This window comes from Chrysochloris asiatica, unplaced genomic scaffold (assembly GCF_000296735.1).
Source record: "Chrysochloris asiatica unplaced genomic scaffold, ChrAsi1.0 scaffold00378, whole genome shotgun sequence".
In the NCBI taxonomy this organism is placed as follows: Eukaryota; Metazoa; Chordata; class Mammalia; order Afrosoricida; family Chrysochloridae; genus Chrysochloris; species Chrysochloris asiatica.
Genome location: NW_006408896.1, coordinates 1402672 through 1425625, shown reverse-complemented (window position 1 = coordinate 1425625; position 22954 = coordinate 1402672). Strand labels below are relative to the sequence as shown.

Sequence of the window (22954 nt, the reverse complement as noted above, 5' to 3'; positions counted from 1 at the left end):
CCATGACGCCTGGCCCGGCGGGAGGGGCCGCGGGCTTCCCGGGCGGGGGGCTCGAGGGCGCGGACCGGGGCTGGGGAACCTAAGGGGACGGAGGGAAGGGGCCCGAGGGCTTACCGGGACTCGGGGAGCGACGGGGGTGCTGAGGGGGCAGAGGCGAAGGGGTTCTGAGTGGGTCGGGGGGTAGAGGGAGGGAGCGCCACAGGGGAAAAGGAAACCGGGAATTAAGGGTGCCGGTTGGAAGCGTCTGCTTCAGGAGTGGGACCTGAGTGGGGTTACCGGTATTGACGGCACCTGGGAGGGAGCGCCGGAAGTGGGCGCTGTACCGGGGTGGGGGCGCTGGCCATGGCGTAAGGAGACCCGGAGGAGGGGAGACCTGAACCGGGAATGTGGGGTCTTGAGGGAGGAAGGCGACCAGAGGGGATACCGGAAGTGGAGATGAGACGAGCCCTGAGAGGAAGGGGGCCTGGATTGTGAAGTGGGGGGAGAGACTCGGGGAAATTTGAGGGGTGCCAGATGTGGGATGTGGTCGGAGACGCGGAGGGCTGAGCCAGGTGAGTTGGGTGGGAGAAGAGAACCGAGAGCTACCTGTGAAGGGAGAAAGAGGAAATGGCAGCTTCTGCACTCTGATCCCTAGGCTGCGGTTAATTAGGTCTTGAGCACCCTTCCTAGGCTCTTGGTCAAGAGATACCACTTAAGGGTCCTTGGAGCCGGAGTTGAGAGGAGTCTTACCTGCCCTACTGAGCTGCTGTTTTAAAGGAAAATCTAATGAGGGCAGGGTCGATTTTCATCCTGAGACTTACTCCGAAATATGCTTTGAGACTTGTTGCTGTTGTTGTTGTTGTTGTTGTGAGGTGCCATCGAGTCGGCACCGACTCATAGCGACCTTATGCACAGCAGAACGAAACACTGCCCCATCCTGGGCCAATCTCACTACTGTTGCCACGCTTGAGTCCATTGATGCTGCCAATTGGCCAATCCATCTCGTTGGGGGTCTTCCTCTCTTTCTCTGTCCCTGGGCCAAATTGGTTTCCTTGTAAGGTTCCTGATGAGTCCCAGGGGGGTGAAAACCTCCTGCCTGTAAGTAGCCCATTTCTGGGGAGCAGATTGAGGGTGACCCCCAGTCTGTGGCAACAACGCTACCCTACCCTAGGACAAAAAAAAAACCCACTATGATGTCCCTTAGGCCAGGATGGCTAAGCTTCGTCTCTCCTACTTTGGACATATTGTCCGGAGGAAACAATCGCTGGAGAAGGATGTCATGCTGGGTAGGGTGGAGGGTCAGAGAAAAAGAGGAAGACCCCCAACGAGATGGATCAGCCAGGTGGCATCATTGATGGACTCAAGTCTGGCAGCAGTAGTGAGGTTGGCCCAGGATCGAACATTGTTTCGTTCTGCTGTGCATGGGGTTGCTATGAGTCGGTTCCGACTCGATGGCACCTGACAACAACAACAACATGATGTCCCTCATGAAACCTTACCCTACATTGGACGGGTCAGTCAAAACCCAACACCTTCTCTGGTCAGGCCAGAGTGTCACAGGCCTGCTGGCCAGTAAATTATCTACTATGCCCAGTTTATGACTTGTATGTTGGGTTGGGACAGCAGCCAAGGTTACCCTGTGGTCAGCCCCAAACAAGGTCTCATCTCGAAGCTCCAGCCACAACCTTGGGCCATGGTGGGAATGGGTACGGCGGCAATGATTCCATGCCAGGACAACCAGCCTGGTGGAAGACAGCCAAACTGGGCCCACAGCCTCCTCTCCACCTCCAGGTGCCCTTCCTTGCTCACTTTGAATAAACCAGGTACAAACGAGAGGATCTACAAGAGCAAAAATCAAGATGGTCACATGGAAGAGAAGATGAACAGGCACACATGGAGTCCTTATCCACAAAACAGGAGAGAGACAGGGGACAATGACTTCTTAAACAGTAGAAGTGAGACCCAGGACAAGTGAAGAAAAAGACCAATATATACGCATGTCTGGAGCACTGGTGGCACTGTGGCATGAACACCGGACCGCTAATCACAAGGTCAAAGGTTCAAGCCCTGTATAGAGTTCTGAGGCGTTCTGCTCCTGTAAAGATTTACAGCCTTAGACCTCTATACAGGGTCACTGTGAGTCAGAACCAAGTCAACAGCATTCAGCGACAACACAGGCATAGCGGAGTGCCATTCTGGAATGCCAATGTCTCATAGATTGAACTGTGTCCCTACAAAATATGTATCAACTTGACTGAGTCATGACTCTCAGCGGTTTAGTAGTTACGTGATGGTTCCCCATCTGTGATCTGACGGCATAGACCAACAAGAGGTTCAAGGGTGGACAGCAATAGCCTTTAATCCCATCACAACCCGGATCTGAGGTAAGGAAGTTTCCCAGAAGTGTGGCCTGCAACACCTTTTATGTTGGTTTAAAGGAGAGAGAAGGGAGCAGACAATGAGGGGCCTACTGCCCCCAAGAAGAGCCAGGAGTGGAGGCCGACCTTTGGACCTGGAGGCCCTGCACTGGAAACTCCTAGAGCCAGGGGAAGGTTGATGCCAGGACAAATGGAGATCTCCAAAGAATGCTGGACCTTCAGATGCTGAAAGGAGACCCACACCTGTCCCCTAGAGCTAACACTCTGAATCTGGACTTCTAGCCTCCTAAACAATGAGAGACTCCGTTTCTCTTAAGGCCACCGGCAAACTAAAACCCAAGGGTAAAGAGAAAAACTCAAAAGAATGAGTAGGCTCAGAAAACCAGCAAACAAGTGTTGGAGAGGATGTGGAAAAATTAGAACTCTTGTTCGTGGCTGGTGGGATTGTAAAAGGCTGCAGCTGCTGTGGAAAACATTTGGTCGTTCATCTAAAAGTCAAGCATAGAATTACCGTATGACCCTGCAGTTGCGCCCCAGGTGTATACCCAGAAGATTCTAAAGCAATTCAAACAGATATTTGTACACCAACATTCATTACAGCATTATTCACAATAGCCAAAAGTTGGAACCATCCCAAATGTCTCATCAGATGAATGGATAAACAAAATGTGATAGAAGCTTACACGGGCTATTATTCAGCCATGAAAAGGAATGAGGTTCTAATGCCTGCTACCACTTGAATGAACCTGGAAAATATCAGCTGAAATAAGGCAAACACAAAGAACAAATATATGATCTCAGTTAAAGAACGCACTGGCGCCAAGAAACAAAGTGGTTAGGGGCAGGAAGGAGGGGTGATGCAGACAGATTTCTCAGTGGGCACTGGGTTTCTGTTTGGGGAGATGAAAAGATTTTGTAAGTAAGTAGTGGTGATGGTTGCACTTCAGTTGTGAATATAATGCCACTGAATTGCACACTTCCAAATGACTGTAGTGGCAACTTTTCTGTTACATGTTATTTTGCCCCAAATAGAAAAACTAACAGAGAATAATAGCTCAAAAGCTTTCTGAGTGTACAGTGCAGTGAACTGCTTTTATACGGGCCTTCTAGCCACTGCTGTGTAAGATCCAGGAAATGATTGGGTGGGGCTATGCAAATAAGGTGTGTCAAACTCTTGTCAGGATTGGCTGGAATTTGCAAATGAGGTGCCTGTGGCTCACCACGAGGATTGGTCAGTTTTGTCATATACTAGGCCTAAATAGAGCCAGTCCCAGAGATTGAGGCAGGGACTCTCACTACCACCAAGAAGAGCCAAGAGCAGAGCATGTCCTTTGGGCCAAGGGCTCCTACATTGAGAACCTCCTAGACCCAGGAGGAAGACAGAGGAAGCTGTAACCCCAGAGGCAACAACAGCATGAAACACTAACAAATAACTGCAGGGGACTGGCTGGTTCACAGAGCAGGAGACTTGCTAGTAGAATGGGATGGGTGCCTCTGGCCACTTACATGGGAGCTAAACTGCCTGGCAGGGTCTGGCAACAGAGACCTGCTTGTAGGCAGAGCTAAGAAGAAGCTGTTTTGACGGATGCGCTGTATCCTGGGTACTTGTTATTTTCCAGTTGATTCTGAGCCTGAATTATAACCAAGTTACTGAACAACAGAGAAGTCCAGAGCACCATGGGAGAGATGGCTGGTGTCCGAATTGAAAACAAGGATTGGAGAGTAAGAGTATGTCTGTCCTCCGCCTCATGGGATGGGCCTTCACATAACCATTTTATAAAGGAAAAGGATCCTTAGAGATCATCAAAAAAGCCACAAGGGAGAAACTCTCAAAATTCTAAAAGAATTGAACTTAGAGTCCCTTATGTACTGAAACCCGCATTTCCTTCCCACCTAGTCTTTAAAAAATTGCTAAAGCGTGTATGCTAGCAGAAGGCCCCTGATGGCATAATGAGTTAGGTGATGGGCTGCTAGCTGTGCTCCCCTAGAGATGTACAGCCTCAGATAGCCTACTCAGGGTTGCTATGAGTCGGAACTGGCTTGATGGCACAGAAACAGCAACATAACCTTAGCAGAATGAAAAGTGAACCTAAGAGCTAGAGGGTTTGAACTGTTATGGCACCAAGAAGCAATCCCAGGTGAACTCAGTACAGCCAATACGAAGGAGGTGTGGAGGGGGGTGAGAGTGTACTGACTTCTTGTATTGTTAGGTTCGGGGACTTTAGAATCGATAGGACTAAAAAAAGTTTAAAATGTGTATCAGAAAGTAAATAGCATTACCCAGTGAAGAACATGTACCGGCTATCTGTTGCTTCCTAGGAGTCCTGGTGTGGCGCTGTAGGATAAGTACTGGACCACAAGGTCAGGTCCAACTGCAAGGTTGGCGGTTCAAGTTCACCAGCTGCTCCTCGGAAACCCTCTACAATGCCGTTGTGAGTCAGAAAGGACTTGAGGTCACTGAACAATATTGCTAACAAACCACTCCCGAGACACTGTAGCTCAAAACAACAATCACTTACTTTGTTTATAAATCAGCTCTTTGGACCAGTAAAGATCTGCAGACATGCAGCGGGAGCATGGGCCTGAAGAAGCCACTTCCAAGATGGCATTAGGGGGCTGGCAGGCTGGTTCTGGCTGTGGGCTGAGGACCTTAGTTCTCTGCTTCATGGGCCTCTTCACAGACTAACTGGGAGACTCCTTAGGAGATTGTGGCCAGGTTCCAAGAGAACCAGATAGGACCTGGATCTCCTTTTGTTTCCTAGCCCCCTAGCCCCAAGCTACATGACATCGTTTCTACTGTCCAGATTTGAGAGATATAGGGGGCTGGCATGGAATCCACCTTTCAAAGTCACATCTTAAAACTAGCATGTAGTATGGAAAAAATTGTGGCTGCTTGGGAAATAATGCAAGCTGCCGTAGTGGGAACCCCGTTCCCATCTCTAGGTTCAAGCCACTCTATAGTCCTCAGTACAGTCCCCTCCTAGGAGTTTGCCTGAGAAACTCCCCGGCTTCACTAGGAGAGCCACCCCTAAATATTCAAAGCAGCATTCTTGTTAATAACAAAACTGCTGGGGGGGGGGGGGGGGGGTAGGGGCTGAGGGACTCACTCAATGGCCATCAACATAAAATGAGTAAGTAAATTGAGGTAGATCCTTACAATGGAATATCACACAGCAATAAAAACAAATGAATCACACTGCCAGGAACCACATTGTTTAATCTCACACACAGACCCTGAATGACCAATGGAAGAAAGGGGCCACAGAAGACTATGTATGCAATGTGATTCTGCGTAAAAAAGGCAGAGAGCTGGGAAGTCTTAAGTGTGGACACACACACACACGCCTACACTTGTTTTTGTATCACAGAGAACTCCAGACAAGTCCAACACCCAAGAATTCATTCTATCCTTCCCCCCTTTCCATACTTAAAACTTTCTTTGCCAACAGCAAGAAATATCTAGGCATTCATTTAGTTGCTCAATCCCCTCTGTTTGTAATGATCATTGGGCTGTCCAGGCTCAAAGCTTGGCCCCAGACACAGCGACCGCCACCTTTAGATGCGCCACCTCTCTCCCACCACACACGTACCATTCATTAGACCCACCTGCTGAAGCCCAGCCCTGAGAAAGGGCAAGGGCAAAACCTAGGTGCTATCTTTTCACGTTCTGCTTGCTGTCAGTAATGAGATCCACACCCTTCCCGCCCGCTCTCTTGGAGCTGTCTCTGAGCTTTCACTTAGTCACCTGTACTCCTGTGAATCGAAAGAAAACCTTTCAATGGTGCTTGGCTCACTACTCAGAAATCGGGAAACAAATTAGCTTTTACTGGAGTCTAGATATTTGCAGAAGTTCAGTGAACACCAGTCCTTCTCTTCACCAGGAGATAATTAGAATTGATTGTGCAATCAAGGTGACAGCTTTGAGGCTAGACCTCACCACGTGACTTGGCACAACATGCCCACCATTAAGGAACAAGGGTTGTGGTGTACTCTACTACGTGGAACCGATGAGCACACAGCCCTCAGACCCACACTGGGCTGTACCAGTTCTATAGCACACAAGTCTCAGCCTTCAAAGTCACAAGGATTACACCTCCTGGCAAGCTAGGAACTGCAGAGACTTCACGGTTCTCAAGAAAGGAGACACGCTCACCTACGCTGCATGAACTACAGGCAAACTCAGGGTGATCTTTCTGGTTGGGTTTCCTAGCCTTGCAAGAGAAAAACAAATAACAAGTAAAATAACATCTCGGGCATAATGGAGGCTCTGGAAAATATCAACCTACGCGCCCTCCGACATCTCCAGACAGAAGTTGACTTTCCAGCCCTGGTTGTGTAACTTCACATGCTTCACAGCTGCTGATACAAGGAGGTTTGTATATGTTAACTAACACTCTTGCTACACCTGTGTAGACGAATCAGGTCACATCACAAATAAACCTACTTTCTGTGGTCAAGAGTAATCTTTGGATCTGCTCACAAGTGAGGTCCAATAAGGAAAATTATGGAAAACTAGTTCATAGGCAAAGGGATGACAGGGCGGTTGAGTGTCATTTCACTGGTCTCCCAAGCACATCTTCTGACTCATTCAGGGTAGACTTGAACTTGTGGACAATGAATGGCTAATTTGATTAGTAGTGCCTGATAGTAGTGCAAATGAATTTTATCCACTAGTGAATGATAAGAATTACTTCTGTCTAACATCTAATAGCGTAGTGGTTACGAATTGGGCTGCGAACCTCAGGGTCAGCAGTTCGAAACTACCAACTGTTCCGTGGGAGAAAGATGAGGCTTTCTGCTCCCGTAAAGATTTACAGCCTCGGAAACTCTGTACAGGGTCGCTATGAGTCGGAACCAACTCCACGGCACATAATAACAACAACAACAATATAAAAATTTTATAGTCCAGAAAGGTTACCGTTTTATGACCCTGTAGTGTAGTGGTTACGAATCGGGCTGCGAACCTTAAGATCAGCGGTTCGAAACTACCAGCTGCACCGTGGGAGAAAGATGAGGCTTTCTACTCCCGTAAAGATTTACACCCTCGGAAACCCTATACAGGGTCGCTATGGGTCGGAACCGACTCGATGGCACATAACAACAACAACAAATGTCTCAATTAGCAAGTTTATTTGAGCAAGCTTTCTTCCAGCCAATGCAGAGATCTCTCTTTCCAGGATTTTGAACCAGCCTCACCAATATGCTGATTTTCTTACAAACGACTTAAAAACTCCAGACGCAGACTCCTTTGGAGTTTTACAAGTCAAGCTGTTAAATTTTTTTGAGAATTATACTTTGTAATTCAGGACTCCTGGTGTGGCGCTGTAGAATCAGCACTGGACTGCCAACCACAGGTCGGAAGTTCAAACCCACCAGCTGCTCCTTGGAAACTCCATGCAGGGTCACTATAAGTCGGAACCAAGTTGACATCATTTAACAACAGCAACATATCCAGGTCTGGAGTCCTGGTGTGGTGCTGTAGGATAAGCATGGGACCACAAGGTTGGTTTGAACCTCAAGGTTGGTGGTTCAAACCCAACAACCACTCCTCAGAAACCCTATACAGGGTCACTATGAGTCAGAATCAGCTTGACAGCAGTTAATAACAACAGCATATCCAGGAACATTCATATAGGGTCCATTCTTCCTGCTCTGTCTTAGTCTGGAAGCTCTGTTGGCACCAGTCCACCATGGGTCACCCTGCTGATTTTTGAAATACCAGTTACATAGCTCCGACACACAAGTCACCACAGTAGACAGAGTGACAAAAAAGTGGTGCCTTGGAATTAAGGTTTTGGAGAAGAATATTGAAAGTACCATGGGCTTCCCGAAGAACAAACAAATCTATCTTGGAAGGAGTACAGCTGGAATGCCCCTTAAAAGTGAGGCAGAAGACAGAGACATTGCCATGCTGCAATGAGTCTCAATGACTGGTAAGACTGAGGAATTCGCACTGACCACCTAAGACAGGCAGCGTCCCTTAAACAATCAATAAATAAGGAGGATTCAGATGCAGACAGTGCAGACCCGGTCAGGAGGCCAAGCCCCTGTGGGCCCAAGTGTTGTTGACCGTCCAAACCATAGGCTCTGAGGATCAGACTCTAGCCACCTAGTAGACATAACAAACTGTCCCTCATCTGATTATTCAGTAATGCTTGTTAGTAATCTCATACATGAGCCCTGGATATCCACAGACAAATGTAAAAACCTTCTCTAAAAGCCGAGACTGTAAATTCCAAAAAACCAAGTCCCCCCCCCCCCCTCCAAAAAAAAAGCTAAAGAGGATAGAGAGAAACACTGTAAACTGATGATATATGGAGGGGATAATAATCAATGTAATGAAACAAGCTATATGAATGGTTGAATGTGAAGCTGATGATGTGCCCTGTAAACTTTCACTCAATGCAAAATAAAAACATTTAATTTAAAAAAAAAAAAAAAAAGTGAGGCAGGTGACAGTGAATGTGCGCGTGGACCCTGTCTGGACTTGCCACACATTCCCCACTCCCCTGGTAAAAACAGGAGGGCACTCCGGGATCAATGCAGGCATATGTCACCAGAAATGAAACGACTTCTTAGAAGCTCAGGCTGACCCTCCCAGCCCCCGGTTCTGGGCGCCTGCACAGACTGTGTGGAGGTATCCCATTTGTGTGACACACGGTGATTGATTTTCCTCAAATTGCTTTTCAGGCTCAGATGCCATAAGAAACCACACTGGGACACTGTGGAGGGAGGGAGGCCACTGCTGGGCTACTCTCTGGGCCACGAGATGGTGTGCCTTGAAGGGAAAAAGGCATTTGGTACCAAACAGTAACCTTTTCTTCGCTAGCACCCTTAACTGCTGTGAGAATGTTAACTGTGGCTGATCGGTGAACCCTTAGAGAGATTCTGTTCTCCTCGCCTGCTGGTCACTGCGGGAGGCCCTGGTGAAGGACTTGAGCTCATGTCCCATGTACATCTTTTTCTTAAGTGTTCTTTGCCATTTCTAGAACCGTCCTTGGTTTCTCCTTAGCTCATAGATCATAGCAGCAGGAATATTCTAGTATTTAAGGCATCCGCCTCAAGCATCCAGAAAAATAAAAACATTTAACACTAACTCCGTTTGAAGCACCACGCATGTATACATGACTCTATAAACTAATAAATGCATCCTGTTAAGCTTTAAAAAAAAAAAAAGTGAGGCAGGTGAGACGGTGTACTTTGGACATGATATTAAGGAGGGGCTAGTTCCTAGAGGGTGGTGCTGTGGGTTAATGCGCTGGACTGCAAAGTCGGCTTGAACTGCAAGGTTGGTGGTTCAAGCTCTCCAGTTGCTCCCTGGAAACCCTATAGAGGGTCGCTATGGGTCGGAACTGACTCGATGGCACTTAACAAGTCCCTAGAGAGGAGTCCTGGTGTGGCGCGTGGGATAAAGCACTGACCTGCAAGGTTGGTTTGAACCACGAGGTCGGCAGTTCAAACTCACCAGCTACTCCTTGGAAACCCTATACCGGGTAGCTGTGAGTCAGAACCAACTTAATGACTCTTAACAACAAGTTCCTAGAGCACATCATGCTTGGTAAAGTAGAGGATTGGAGTCCTGGTGTGGCGCTGTAGGATAAACATTCAGCTGTAAGATCAGTTTGAACCGCAGTCGGTGGTTCAGACTCAACAGCGCTTAACAACAACAACAAAGTAGAGGGTCAGTGAAAAGGACTCTGGAGACGTGCTGACACGGTGGCTGCAACCATGGGCTCAAACACGGGAATGATTGTGAGGACGGCGCAGGACTGGGCAGTGGTCATTCTGTTGTACAGAGTCTCTGTGAGTCCGAGCCAACCCAACATTTAACAACAACAAATCCAGGTGCCCCTTAACTGATACTTCCGGTTCCAGTCAAACACCACAGGGTTCATTCTATCATCCCCTCCTTTCTGTATGTACACAAAGCTGGACAATGAAAAAGGAAGACAGAAGTGACACGTTTGAATTATGGTGTTGGCCAAGAATGTCAAATACACCATGGACTGCTTGAAGAATTCATCAATCTGTGTTGGAAAAGTACAGTCAGAAGACTCCTTAGAAGCCAAGATGGCCAGACTTTGTCTCACATACTCCGGACATGTGCTAGGAGGCACCAGTCCCTAGAGAAAGCCATCCTGTCTGGTAGAGTAGGAAGACCCTCAACAGTGGTTACAATGAGCTATTACGAAGATGGCACGGGACCAGGCAGGGTTTCCTTCTGTTGTCCGCAGGACCGCTATGAATCAGAGTTGACTCGACTGCAGCTAACAATGCTCTTCTCCAACCCACAGCCTCTGGGCATACAATTTCTCCTGTGTGTGTTCTTTTGGGCCACCTCTCTTTGGAATGGGCACAAATATGGATCTCTTCCAAATTGCTTGGCACAAATGAGTGAGTACCTCTAGTGCCGCCTCAGTTTGGTGAAAGATTGCAGTTTGTATTCCATCAATTCCTGGCGCCTTATTCTTTGCCAATTCCTTCAGGGCACCTTGGACTTCTTCCTTCAGTATCATTGGCTTTTGATCATATGCTACCTCTTGAAACAGTGAAACATCGACCATTTCTTTTTGATGCGGTAACTCTGTGTATTCCTCCTATCTTCTCTGTACGATTTCTGCATCATTCAGTTTTTGATTTTTTTTAATAAATGTTTTATTGTGTGATAGTCTACATGGGAGAACATTAGCTTTACATTCTATAGAATCCTTCAACATTGCAAGTCAAGGCTTGAATAATTTGTCTTCAGTTCTTTCCATTCTTCCTTGACAAATGCGGAGCGTGTTCTTTCCTTTTCGGTTTCTAACTCCAGGTCTTTGCACATTTCATTATAATATTTGACTTTGTCTTTGGAGGTGCCCTTTGACATTTTCTGCTTAGCTCTTTGATGTCCTCATCTCTTCCGTGGTTTTAGCATCACTACACTGCAGGGCAGAGTCCCTTCTGACATCCATTTCGGTCTTTTCTTTCTTTCCTCTCTTTTTAATGACAGTTTGCTTTCTTCCTGGGTGATGTTCTTGATATCATCCACTTGCAGTCTTTGATCATTAGGGTCTAAGGCATCAAATCTGCCTCTAAATTCAAGGACATAATTTGGCTCTCATGGACTTGTTTTAATTTTCTTCAACTTCGGCCTGAATGTGCATATGAGCAATTGAAGGTCTGTTCCACAGTCTGTCCCTGGCTGTTTGGGCTGATAACAGGGAACATCTCCACCGTGTCTTCTGACAGATGTAGTCAGGTTGATTCCTGTGTATTCCATCTGGTGAGGCCCCTAGTTACCCTTATGACTGTCCGATTCAAATTGCCCAACACCTGTCCATTTCAGCTCATGAATGCCTAGGAGATCGATCTGTGTGCGTTCCATTTTGTTTCTGAACACTTAGAATTTTCCAAGATTCATACTTTGTACATTCCGTGTTCTGATGATTAATGGGTGTTTGCAACTGTTTCTCCTCATTGGAGTTGTGCCCCATCAACAAGTGAAGGTCCTGAAAGCTTTACTCCAATTGCATCATCACTGGCACCTCTACTTTGAGGAGGCAGCTCTTCCCCAGTTGTATTTTTAATATCTTCCAACCTGAGGGGCTCATCTTCCACAACTCTATCTCACAATGTCCCACAGCTATTCATAAGGTTTTCAGGAGTTAAAAATTCAGAAGTAGTTAGCTTCTCCTTCTCCCTAAGTCTGTCTTAGTCTGGAAGCTCAGGGGATACCTGTCCACCATGGGTGGTCCTGCTGCTGCTTAAAGACTGATGGCCTAGCTTCCAGCATCATAGCAACACACAAGCTAGCACAGTCTGCCAAACTGATGGATGAGTGGTGGGAATCCAGATGGCGAAGTAATGAAAGTCAAACAAACCTACCAGACTGAAAATAGGGAACCAGAGATATCCATTTATCATGAAGTCAACCACAAAGCAAAAAGAAGAAATGGTGTTGATACAGAGCTTCCAACTGGTGAGAAAGTCAGGTAGAATTCAAGATGAAACAGACTGTTTGAAACAGAGAAAAATTAATAAATTACAGATTACCTTTAAAGAAAATTAATACATCTTCACATCAAAATAAAAGAGGAACACCAGAAAGAGTTAGTAAACATCGACACAACAGAAATTAATAAAATGAAAACCCACAAACAAAATGAACTCAGCACAGAAAATTATGTGGAACCAAAAAACCGGCAGTACCACACACAAACCACAGCAAAACGTCAGCAACCAATTCATACCTATCAATCCACTGAATGGAAATGTATTAAATGCACCAGTCAAGAGACAAAGAGTAGCAGAATGAATAAGAATCCTAAAAGGATCCTTAAATATGCTGTCTACAAGAGACACATCTTACACACAAAGACAGGAATAGACTGAAAATTATAATAAATATCTATGCCCCAAGCAAAGAGCTTCAAAATACGTAAACCAAACTCCAATAGAACTGAAGAAAGAAATAAACCACTCTACAATAATTGTTGTTGTTAAGTGCTGTCGAGTCGGTTCCGACCCATAGCGACCCTGTACAGGGTTTCCAAGGGTGTAAATCCTTACGGGAGTAGAAAGCCTTATCTTTCTCCCGCAGAGCGGCTGGTAGTTTCGAACCGCTGACCTTAAGGTTCGCAGCCCGATTCGTAACCACTACGCTACCAGAGCTCCTTCTACAATAATAGGATGAGATTTTAATATACCACTTTTGATGAAAGGCACAACAACTAGAAAGAAAGTCAATAAAGTCACAGAGGGATAAAGCAACACAGGCTACCGACTTGACCTCATAGTCATACACCGAGCGTGCAACTCAGTAATAGCATAATGTCCCTTTTATTCCAGTGCACGTGGTACATTCTTCAAAACAAACCATATGTTAGGCCACAAAGCAAACCTCAATAAATTAACAACATCAAAATACTACAAAACATCTTGTCAAAGCACAACACTATAAAATTAGAAATCAACAATAGGAAGATGAAGGGGGGAAATACATGGAAATTAAAATAACATCATGCTGTAAAGCTACTGGGTAATAGAACAAATAAAAACTTGGTGGGGGAAAGGGGGGGAATTCCTTGAATCAAACAAGAATGAAAACACAACATGTCCAAACCTTTGGGACAGAGCAAAAGCTGTGCTCAGGGAACAATTTAGTGTAACAAATGCACACATTAAAGAGAAGAACCAAAATCAACACCTTAACCCAACAGCTCCAACAATTAGAAAAAGAACAGTCAAGGAAGCCTACTGACAGTAGAAAAAAAAAGAAATAATAAAGGGTCGACCAGAAATAAACGAAGTAGAAAACAGAAAAACAACAGAAAGAATCAACAAGACATGAAGTGGGTTCTTTGGATGGATTAATGAGCTCAACAAACCATCGGTAAATCTAACAAAAGAAAAGGAGAAAAAATATGAATAAGAAATTAAAGGAGTGATGTTATAACAGTACCAATGGAAATAAAAAGGATCATTACAGAATACTATGAAGAATTGTACTCCAACAAATCTGAAAACCCCTAAGAAATGGACAATTGTCTACAGACACACAACCTACCTAAACTAACAAATACTGAACAGGCTTATCACAAGAGAAGACATTGATCAAGTCATTAAAGAACTCCCAACTGAAAACAGTCCAGGCCCAGATGACTTTGCTGGTGAATTCTACTACGATTCAGAAGAAAGCTAACACCAATTCTACTCAAACTATCCCAGAATATAGAAAGAATGGGAAACTCCCAGGTTCATTTTATAATGCAAGCAAACTCTGATACCAAAACTAGGCAAAGACATCACTAAAACAGAAAATTATAGGAGACTTCCAGCCATACTACATGGAACCTCGACGACAAAGATGTGGTTGTTGTTGTGATGTGCCGCGGAGTCGGTTCTGACTCATAGCAACCCTCTACAGGGTTTCCAAGGCTGGAAATCTTTACGGGAGCAGAAAGCCTCATCTTTCTCCCACAGGACAACTGGTAGTTTCAAACTGATGATCCTGAGGTTAGCAGCCCGATTCGTAACCACTACGCTACCAGAGCTCCTTATGACAAGGATACAAGAGACCAGATGAAACAAGCACAGATGAAAATCCTGGAACCCTGAGCTTCAGAGGCAAGGTTAGAGAAGTGGCCTGAGTGCTTTCTGGGAGGAGAGGCTGAGCAGAGACAGTGAGAGGGAGACTCTGACTGATGAACGGCCTGCCTGGCTCTGTTAACCATCTTGTGAGCCACTTTCCTATCAGCAGATGGCCTGGTAGTGCAGATTCACACACACACACAAAGGGAAAGGTGTGATTCCTTCTCTTTCCCCACACTCCCCTAGGGGGGCCAGCTCCAACTCTCCTCCACTCCGGCTTTCCAGGAGTTTGAAGCCATGTGGTTGGGAGTCAGGAGAGTGTGAGGCTGGGGCCAGCTCTGGGGAGTGGACTCTGGCAGGCTCTTTTCCAGACCTACAGAACCTCCAAAGCCACCAGACCAGTATTTAACCAGTCATCTTGCCCACAGCTGCCCTGTGGTCCTAACAGACTCCGACACTAGCTCCAGCAAGGGCCTCCATTAACTACTTCTGGATTGAGAAGCCCAGACAAAAACAGCACCCAGACTGATAGGAACTCCACCTAAAGCCAGGAACGTGGCTGTCTCCAATCGCCCACACCCACCTTGTGAGACCCTTAGCTTGGGTGCCCCCAGACTTTTCTCCTCTCCAGGTCTACCAGCTGCACTGTTTCTTTGTTTTTCTTTTGGCGTATGCGTTTTGCCTTCTCTTCTTTCATTGCCTTGGCTTTAGTCTTTCTCCTCCTCCTCCTGCATCTGTTCCCTTGCCTTTTATCCATTCTCTGTCCACTGTTGTTTTTCCTTTTTGTCTTCTGTTTATCATTTCCCTCTTCTTTTTCCCCTTTTGTTCTCTCTTTACTACTCTCTCTTTTCATCTGCCCTCTCCTTGGTTTTCCTAAGGTTTCTGTGATGTTTTGTTTTTTTCAATTTCTTCCTTTAATTTCCTTTCTTATTTTTGTGTTTAAGAGCTCATTCTCATGTCCCTAGAGTTTTTCAATTTTCTTCCTTTTATTTTCTCTTATTTTTTGCTTCTATAACTCCATTTCTCTTTCCCTCTTTTGTCTTTATGACTATTACACTGATTTCTTCTAGTTGCTGCCTGTAATAGAGATACAAAGCTCTGAAAGAAACCATTGCCAACCAAGAATTATATACCCCGCAAAGCTGTCCCTCACATACGATGGTGACATTAGGTTGTTTCCTGATAAACAGAAATGAAAGGAATTCGTAATGACCAGACCAACATTACAAAAAATGCTAAGGGGTATTCTTTGTACTGAGAGCCAACAACAGACAACAACCAGAGATTACCAACAACAGGACTCAGAACTCAATCCAGACACAGAAGTATTCAAAGAAAAACCTACAAGATTGAAAATAGGGAACCAGAGACATCAATGTATAACAAAGCCAACTATACCGCAAAAAGGGGAATAGTGTAGATACAGAACTACTACATGGCAAGGAAGTCAAGTAGACACCAAAATTAAGCAAACTGTTTTAAATAGAGGGGAAATTAATAAATTACAGTACAACTTCTAATAAAATTAATACACCAGCACATCACATTTTTAAAAAGGAAAAATCAGAAAGATTTATTAAATATTAACAGAATAGAAATTAAAATGAAAACAAAACCCATAAAACAATTAGCCCAGCACACACAAAAATGTGCATCAAAGAAACAGCAGCAAAATGACAGCAATCATTTCAGTGTTGTTGTTCGGTGCCATTGAGACAATAGTGGCTCATAGCGACCCTATGCACACCAGAACGAACCACTGCCCAGTCCTGCCCTACCCAACCTCACAATCGTTGTCGTGCTTGAGCCCATTACTGCTGCCACTGGGGTCTTCCTCTTTTTCTCTGACCCTCCACTTTGCCAAGCATGATGTCCTTCTCCAAGGGCTGGTCCCTCCTGATAATATGTCCAAAGTATGAGACACAAAGTCTGGTCATCCTGGCTGCCAAGCAGCACTCGGGCTGTATTTCTTCCAACACAGATGGTCCTTTTGGCAGTCCATGGTACTTTCAATATTCTCCTCCAACACTGTAACTCAAATACATTGATTCTTCTACGATCTTCATTATTCATTGCCCTGCTTCCAGATGCATATGAGGTTATTGAAAATAATTGGATCAAGCATACCTTAATCCTCAAACTGACATCTTTGTTCCTGAACAGTTTAAAGAGGTCTTGTGCAACAGATCTGCCTAATGTAATATTGTTGTCAGACACTGTCGAGTCAGTACCAACTCTTAGCAACCTTATGCAAACCACCACTTGGCCCTGTGCCAGCCTTATAATCATTACTACATTTGAGACCAGTGTTGTTGCCACTGTACCAATCCATCTCATTGGGGGTCTTCCTCTTTTTTTCTGACCCTAATGCAATAAGTAAGGGAGTCCTGGTGTGGCGCTTGGGCAAATGCGTCAGACTGCAAAGTTGTTTGAACTGCAAGGTCGGTGGTTCAAGCTCACCAGCTGCTCCTTGGAAACCCTATACAGGGTCGCTATGGGTCAGAACCGACTCAACGGCACTTCACAACAATAATGCAATAAGTAAGGAGCTCTGGTAGTAGGATCAGTCAGCAGTTCGAAACTACCAGCTGTTCCACGGGAGAAAGATGAGGCTTTCCGCTCCTGTAAAGATTTACAGCCTCGGAAACCCTGTGCTGGGTCGCTATGAGTTGAAACTGACTCCAGGGCACATAACAACAGCAATTCAATAAGTCCTTTGATTTCTTGATTTTTCTTTCTATGAGTGTTGATGGTTGAGCTAAACAAAATGTAGTCTTTGACAACTTCAATCTTTTCTCCATTTATCCTTTTTTTTTTTTTAAGAGGCAAAAGAATAAAATTTATTTCTGCCTTTTCTTTGTAGATCCAACCCTGCTTTTAAATGACAGTTTTGAGTTACAAGGTGAGTTGAGGGGTGATTGTTTGGTTTCACAGACACACACACAAAACCCATAAATTAGGGCACTATGCTTACATTAAGATGTGGAATCAGAGGGAGGTGGGAATACGAAATGTGACAGATGTACATGGTTTTAGTTTCCAAATGGTCTGACCTTTAGTGAGATCAATCAAATGAAAGAAAATTTCCCCAAGAAAAGGAAAGTCCTTTTGGTATGCCCATGATCAATGATGTTGATAGGTTCCTTGGAGTCCATACTAACTCACAGTGACCTGAGGACAAGAGACCAACACTGCCCAATCCTGTTTCTTCCTCATGGTCATTGCTCCTTCAGCCCGGTCTTGAGCTATTGTGTCAATGCATCTCATTGAAGGTCTTCCTCTTTTTCACTAATAAATACTTTTAACAAGCATGATGTCCTTCTCTAGAAACTGGTCCTACTGGTTGTTGTTGTTGTTATGTGCCGTGGAGTCGGTGCTGACTCATAGCAACCCTGTACAGGGTTTCCAAGGCTGTAAATCTTTATGGGAGCAGAAAGCCTCATCTTCCTCCCACGGAACAGCTGGGAGTTTTGAACTGCTGACGTGAGATTAGAAGCCCGATCCGTAATCACTACGCTACCAGAGCTCCTTGGTCCCTACTGGCATCATGTCCAAAATATGTGAGACAGAGCGTCTCCCCATCTTTGCTTCCAAGGAAACTTCTGACTTCTTCCAAGAAATATTTGTTCATTCTTCTGGAGTCTGTGGTATAGTCAATATTCTTCCAAACACCATAATTCAAATGCATCAATTCTTCCTTGGTTCTCCTTATTAAATGTCCAGCTTTCTCATGTGTATGAGGCAGTTGAAAAATTATGGCTTGGGTCATGCACCTGTTAATCCTCAAAGTGACATCTTTGCTTCTTTTTTTTTTTTTTTACGTTTTTGTTGTGAATTGAGTGATCGTTTACATGGGAGAACATCAGCTGTAAAAATCCGTTCTCGCTTTTGAGCTACTACATCCAGAAGTATAGGTCCAGTTCATCAAATTGTACCAGCTTACTCTTTGTTTCCAAGGAGCTCTGGTAGCGTAGTGGTTACGAATCGGGCTGCGAACCTTAAGGACAGCGGTTCGAAACTACCAGCTGCTCCGCGGGAGAAAGATGAGGCTTTCTACTCCCGTAAAGATTTACACCCTCGGAAACCCTGTACAGGGTCGCTATGGGTCGGACCCGACTCGACGGCACTTAACAACAACAACTCTTTGTTTCCTCTTCTTTCTTCACTCTAGTCAAGTTCTGATCACCCAGCCATTGAAGCCAGGTCAAATGGATACTATCTGCAAGTATGGGTGTTCTTGTGCATCTCCCCTCACTTCATATCAGCTGGATGTGTCACTCTCTACTCTAGTTCTTGGTGGCCATGTCCCTGTCTCTGGGCCCAGGAGTCCCCAGTTCTCGCCACACTGCTGGCCAACCAGATCTCAATCCAGGCTGACAGGAGTCTATTGAATATGGTCAGATTTAGCTCACAACTTCATTGCTGTTTTTCCCCTTATCAGTAGACCAACATGGTCACCAGCAAGATCATATGCCTGCTTGTGTATTCTCCTTGAGTCTCAGGCTTGGAAGGGGGTTTGCCCTGAGGGGACCCAACCAGTTGCCTTGATGGCTCCTCAGAGAACAGCTTGCTTGTTCTTGTAGTAGTCAATCAGACTGCCATTATTGTTTTTGATTTTTCCTGCTGGTCTTTCTCTTTTAGTTCTCCATTTATCTTGATGGTATTTATTGGTCCAGTGGTGAGGATTTTTGTTTTCTTTACATTGAGGTTCAACCCATACCAAAGTCTTTGATCTTCATCAGCAAATATTTTAAGTCCTCTTCACTTTCAGCAAGCAAGAGTGTGTCATCTGCATATCACAGATTTGTTAGTGAGTCTTCCTCCAATCCTGATGCCATGTTTTTCTTCATAGAATCCAGGTTCTCAGATGATTTGATCAGCATACAGACTGAATAGGCACTGAAAGACTGAAAGAATACAACCCTGACACACACATATCCTAATCTGAAACATTCAGTGTTCCCTTTTTCTGTTCAAATGACTGCCTCTTGGTCTATGTACAGGTCTATGTACTCATGAGCACATTTAAGTGTTCCAGGATACTCATTCTCGGCAATACTGTCCATAGTTTGTCATGACCCTCAAAATTGAACACCTTTGCATAGTCAATAAAGCACTGGTAAACATTTTTCTTGTATGCTCTGCTTTCAGCCAAGATCTAGCTGACATCAGCAATGATAGCCCTCATTCCACAAACTCTTCTGAATCAAGCTGTTTTTTAAATATCTTTAACAAAATTTTGCTTACACGAGATATTAATGATATTGTCCAATGATTTCTGTATTCCATTGGGTCACCTCTCTTTGGAATGGACACAAATATGGATCTCTTCCAATCAGCTGGCCTGGTAGCTGTCTTCCAAATATCTTGGCATAGATGAGTGAGTGCCTCCAGTGCCGCCTCACTTTGTTGAAAGATTTCAATTTGTTTCCCATAAGTAAGTTTTGGTGCCTCGTTCTTTGCCAATGGCTTCAATGTTCCTGGGACTTCTTCCTTCAGGATCATTGGCTCTCGATCATATGTTACCTGTTGAAATAGTTGGACATTGACCATTTCTTTCTGGTACAGTGACTCTGTGTATTCCTTCCATCTTCTTTTGATGCTTTCTGCATCATTCAATATTTTGCCCATTGTTGTTGTTGTTGTTGAGTGACGTCAAGTTGATTCTGACCCATAGCGACCCTGTATAGGGTTTCTGAGGAGCAGCTAGTGAGCTTGAACCACCGACCTTGCAGTTCAAATGGCTTTGCAGTCTGGCACATTCGAGTCAAGACTGGAATGTTTTCTTCAGTTCCCTCAGCTTGAGAGATGCTGATCATGTTCTTCCCTTTTGATTTTCTAACTCCAGGTCTTTGCACATTTCATTAAAATATTGGACTTTCTCTTCTCGTGTTGCTCTTTGAAATGTTCTGTTAAGTTCTCTTACCTCCTCATTTCTTCCATTTGCTTTAGCATCTCTAAGCTGGAGAGCAAGTTTTAGAGTCTCTTCTGACATCCATTTTGGTCTTTTCCATGTCTTCTTAATGATCTTTGGCTTTCTTCCTGTATGGTGTTCTTGAAGTCATTCCACAACTCTTCTGGTCTTCGGTCATTAGTGTCTAATGCATCAAATCTGTTCTTGAATTTAGAATTGAAATATAAATTCAGGTGGGATATGGTCAAGGTCATATTTTGGCTTTTGTGGGCTTATTTTAATTTTCTTCAGCTTGAGTCTGAACTTGCATATGAGCAATTGATGGTCTGTTCCAAAGTCTGCTCCTGGTTTGGTTTTGGCTGATGATATGGAGCTTTTCCACCATGTCTTTCCAAAGATGGAGTCAGTTTGATGTCCATGTATTCCATCTGGTGAAGTCCATGTGTATGATTGTCTCTTGGAAGAGACAAGAAGTCATTGGTCTTGCAAATTCTATCGTGTGATCTCCAGCATCATTTCTATTACCAAGGCTTTATTTTCCAACTACTGATCCTCCCTCTTTGCTTCCAACCTTTGCATTCCTATCACCAGTAATTATCAATTGCATGTTTGATCGATTTCATACTGAAGAAGTTTGTTGTTGTTGTTGTTGTTATGTGCCGTGGAGTTGGTTCTGACTCATAGCGACCCTGTACAGGGTTTCCAAAGCCATAAATCTTTACGGGAGCAGAAAGCCTCATCTTTCTCCCATGAAACAGCTGGTAGTTTCAAACTGTTGACCTTGCGGTTCACAGCCCAATTCATAACCACTACGCTACCAATTTCATCATCATTGACTGTAGTGGGTGGTGTGTAAATTTGAACAATAGTGGTATTAACTGGTCTTCCTTGTTATTATTGTTGTGAAGTGCCGTCAAGTCGACTCCAACCCATAGCGACCCTGTATAGGGTTTCCGAGGAGCAGCTGGTAATCTTGAACCACCAACTTTGCAGTTCAAATGGCTTTGCAGTCTGGCTCATTAACCCACAGCACCACACTAGGACTCCAGTCTTCCTTGTACGCATATAGATATTATCCTATTTCAGACAGTGTTGTACTTCAAGAGCACTCTTGAAACTTTCTTTTTGATGACGAATGTGATGCCATTCCTCTTCAATTTGTCATTCCCAACATAGTTAACCATATGAGTGTCAGATTCAAAAGTGTCAAGACCAGTCCATTTCAGCTCACTAATGCCTAGGATATTGATGTTTATGCATTTCATTTCATTTTTCACAATTTCCAAGTTTCCTAGATTCATACTTCATACATTCCTTGTTCTGATTATTGATAGATGTTTACAGCTGTTTCTCCTCATTTTGAGTTGTGCCCCATCAGCAAATGAAGATCCCAAAGGCCAAAGCCTTCATTTGCATCATCATGGTCAGCTCTACTTTGAGGAGGCAGCTCTTCCCCAGTCACATTTTGAGTGTCTTCCAATCTGAAGGGTTCATCTTCCAGCAATAAATCTGACAATATTTTGGTGCTCTTCATCATGTATAAATATTCCATATTCTGGTGCTGACAGTGTTTCACTGCTATTCATAAGGTTTTCAGTTACAAAATACTTTGAAGTGGTCCATCTCTCCTTCTTCTTAGTCTGTCTTAGTCTGGAAGCTCAGCTGAAACCTGTCCATCATGAGTGACCCTGCTGGTATTTATAATGCTGGTATATAAAATATAATGTATTGAGAAAAAACAAGATGACAGATTGGGTTGAATTGCAGTAAGGAGCTCCATCAGCAACAACACAGAATACCAGACCAAGCAAGCTCAGGAGATGGTGCCAGAATTCTGAACAACATATAAAGGAATATTTAGAAGGTTGGAAGGCTTACAGCTAGGGGAATTTGTAACAGAAACAAGAAATCCATTGCTTTCTAATTCAAGATGCTCAGCTGCTCCCAGAGCTGCCATCTTAGGAGAGACCAAGTTGGGGAAGGATCAGAGCAGCCACAGCTACCTGACAGAACCACAGATATAAAAGTGTGGACATCCTTTTTTTTGGTATCTGTTCATTGGTCTCTTGCTGTCTGCGCATCTCCGTTCTGGTGACTAGAGGGAGTGCCTGAGTGAGTGGACACCCCACACCCACCCCTGGAAGGTTCTACTACGCATGCGCACAGATCTCCTCGAAATTTAAAGTGACAGTTTCCACTTAAAACCAAATGGCCACAGCTGTCCCTGAACTGTTTATCAGCTGAAAAAGGACTGAACAGGGATTGTGGAGCAGGACAGGCAGACTAAAAAGGAAATAGGCCAAATATTAAATCCTGAATTATGTTACAACAACCAACAGTGGCATCTTGAAATTTCTCAGGAAGAACAGTGAAAAGGGAAGCCCGTTTCCTGATCACATCTACCTGGAGGCAATCAGAAAGCATAAAAAACACCAAAATACACACCCATCTAAGTATTAAGTCCACAGATAACTCCTGAATATTCCCAAAAAACAGAAGCAGATGACCATAACAGCACATATCCAGAAATGAGATAAAGTGACTGAGGCAAATGAGCTAGAAGCAGACCTACACTCCATACTGGAAGATGGGCAGCCTTTGGAAATGTCTG

At 44.5% G+C, this 22954-nt stretch overlaps 1 protein-coding gene across 1 annotated transcript in view; it reads right to left on the bottom strand.

Annotated features, from left to right (window-relative positions):
* BRD1 (bromodomain containing 1) overlaps nucleotides 1-13496 on the bottom strand; it is a 47129-nt gene extending 33633 nt beyond the window's left edge. Inside the window, exons 1-2 of the mRNA XM_006876400.1 lie at nucleotides 13462-13496; nucleotides 2353-2358 (exon numbers count right to left, since the gene is read on the bottom strand). The gene's annotated coding sequence lies outside the window, so the exon portion shown is untranslated. The remainder of the gene's footprint in view (nucleotides 1-2352; nucleotides 2359-13461) is intronic.
* Between the last annotated feature and the right edge of the window lie 9458 nt (nucleotides 13497-22954).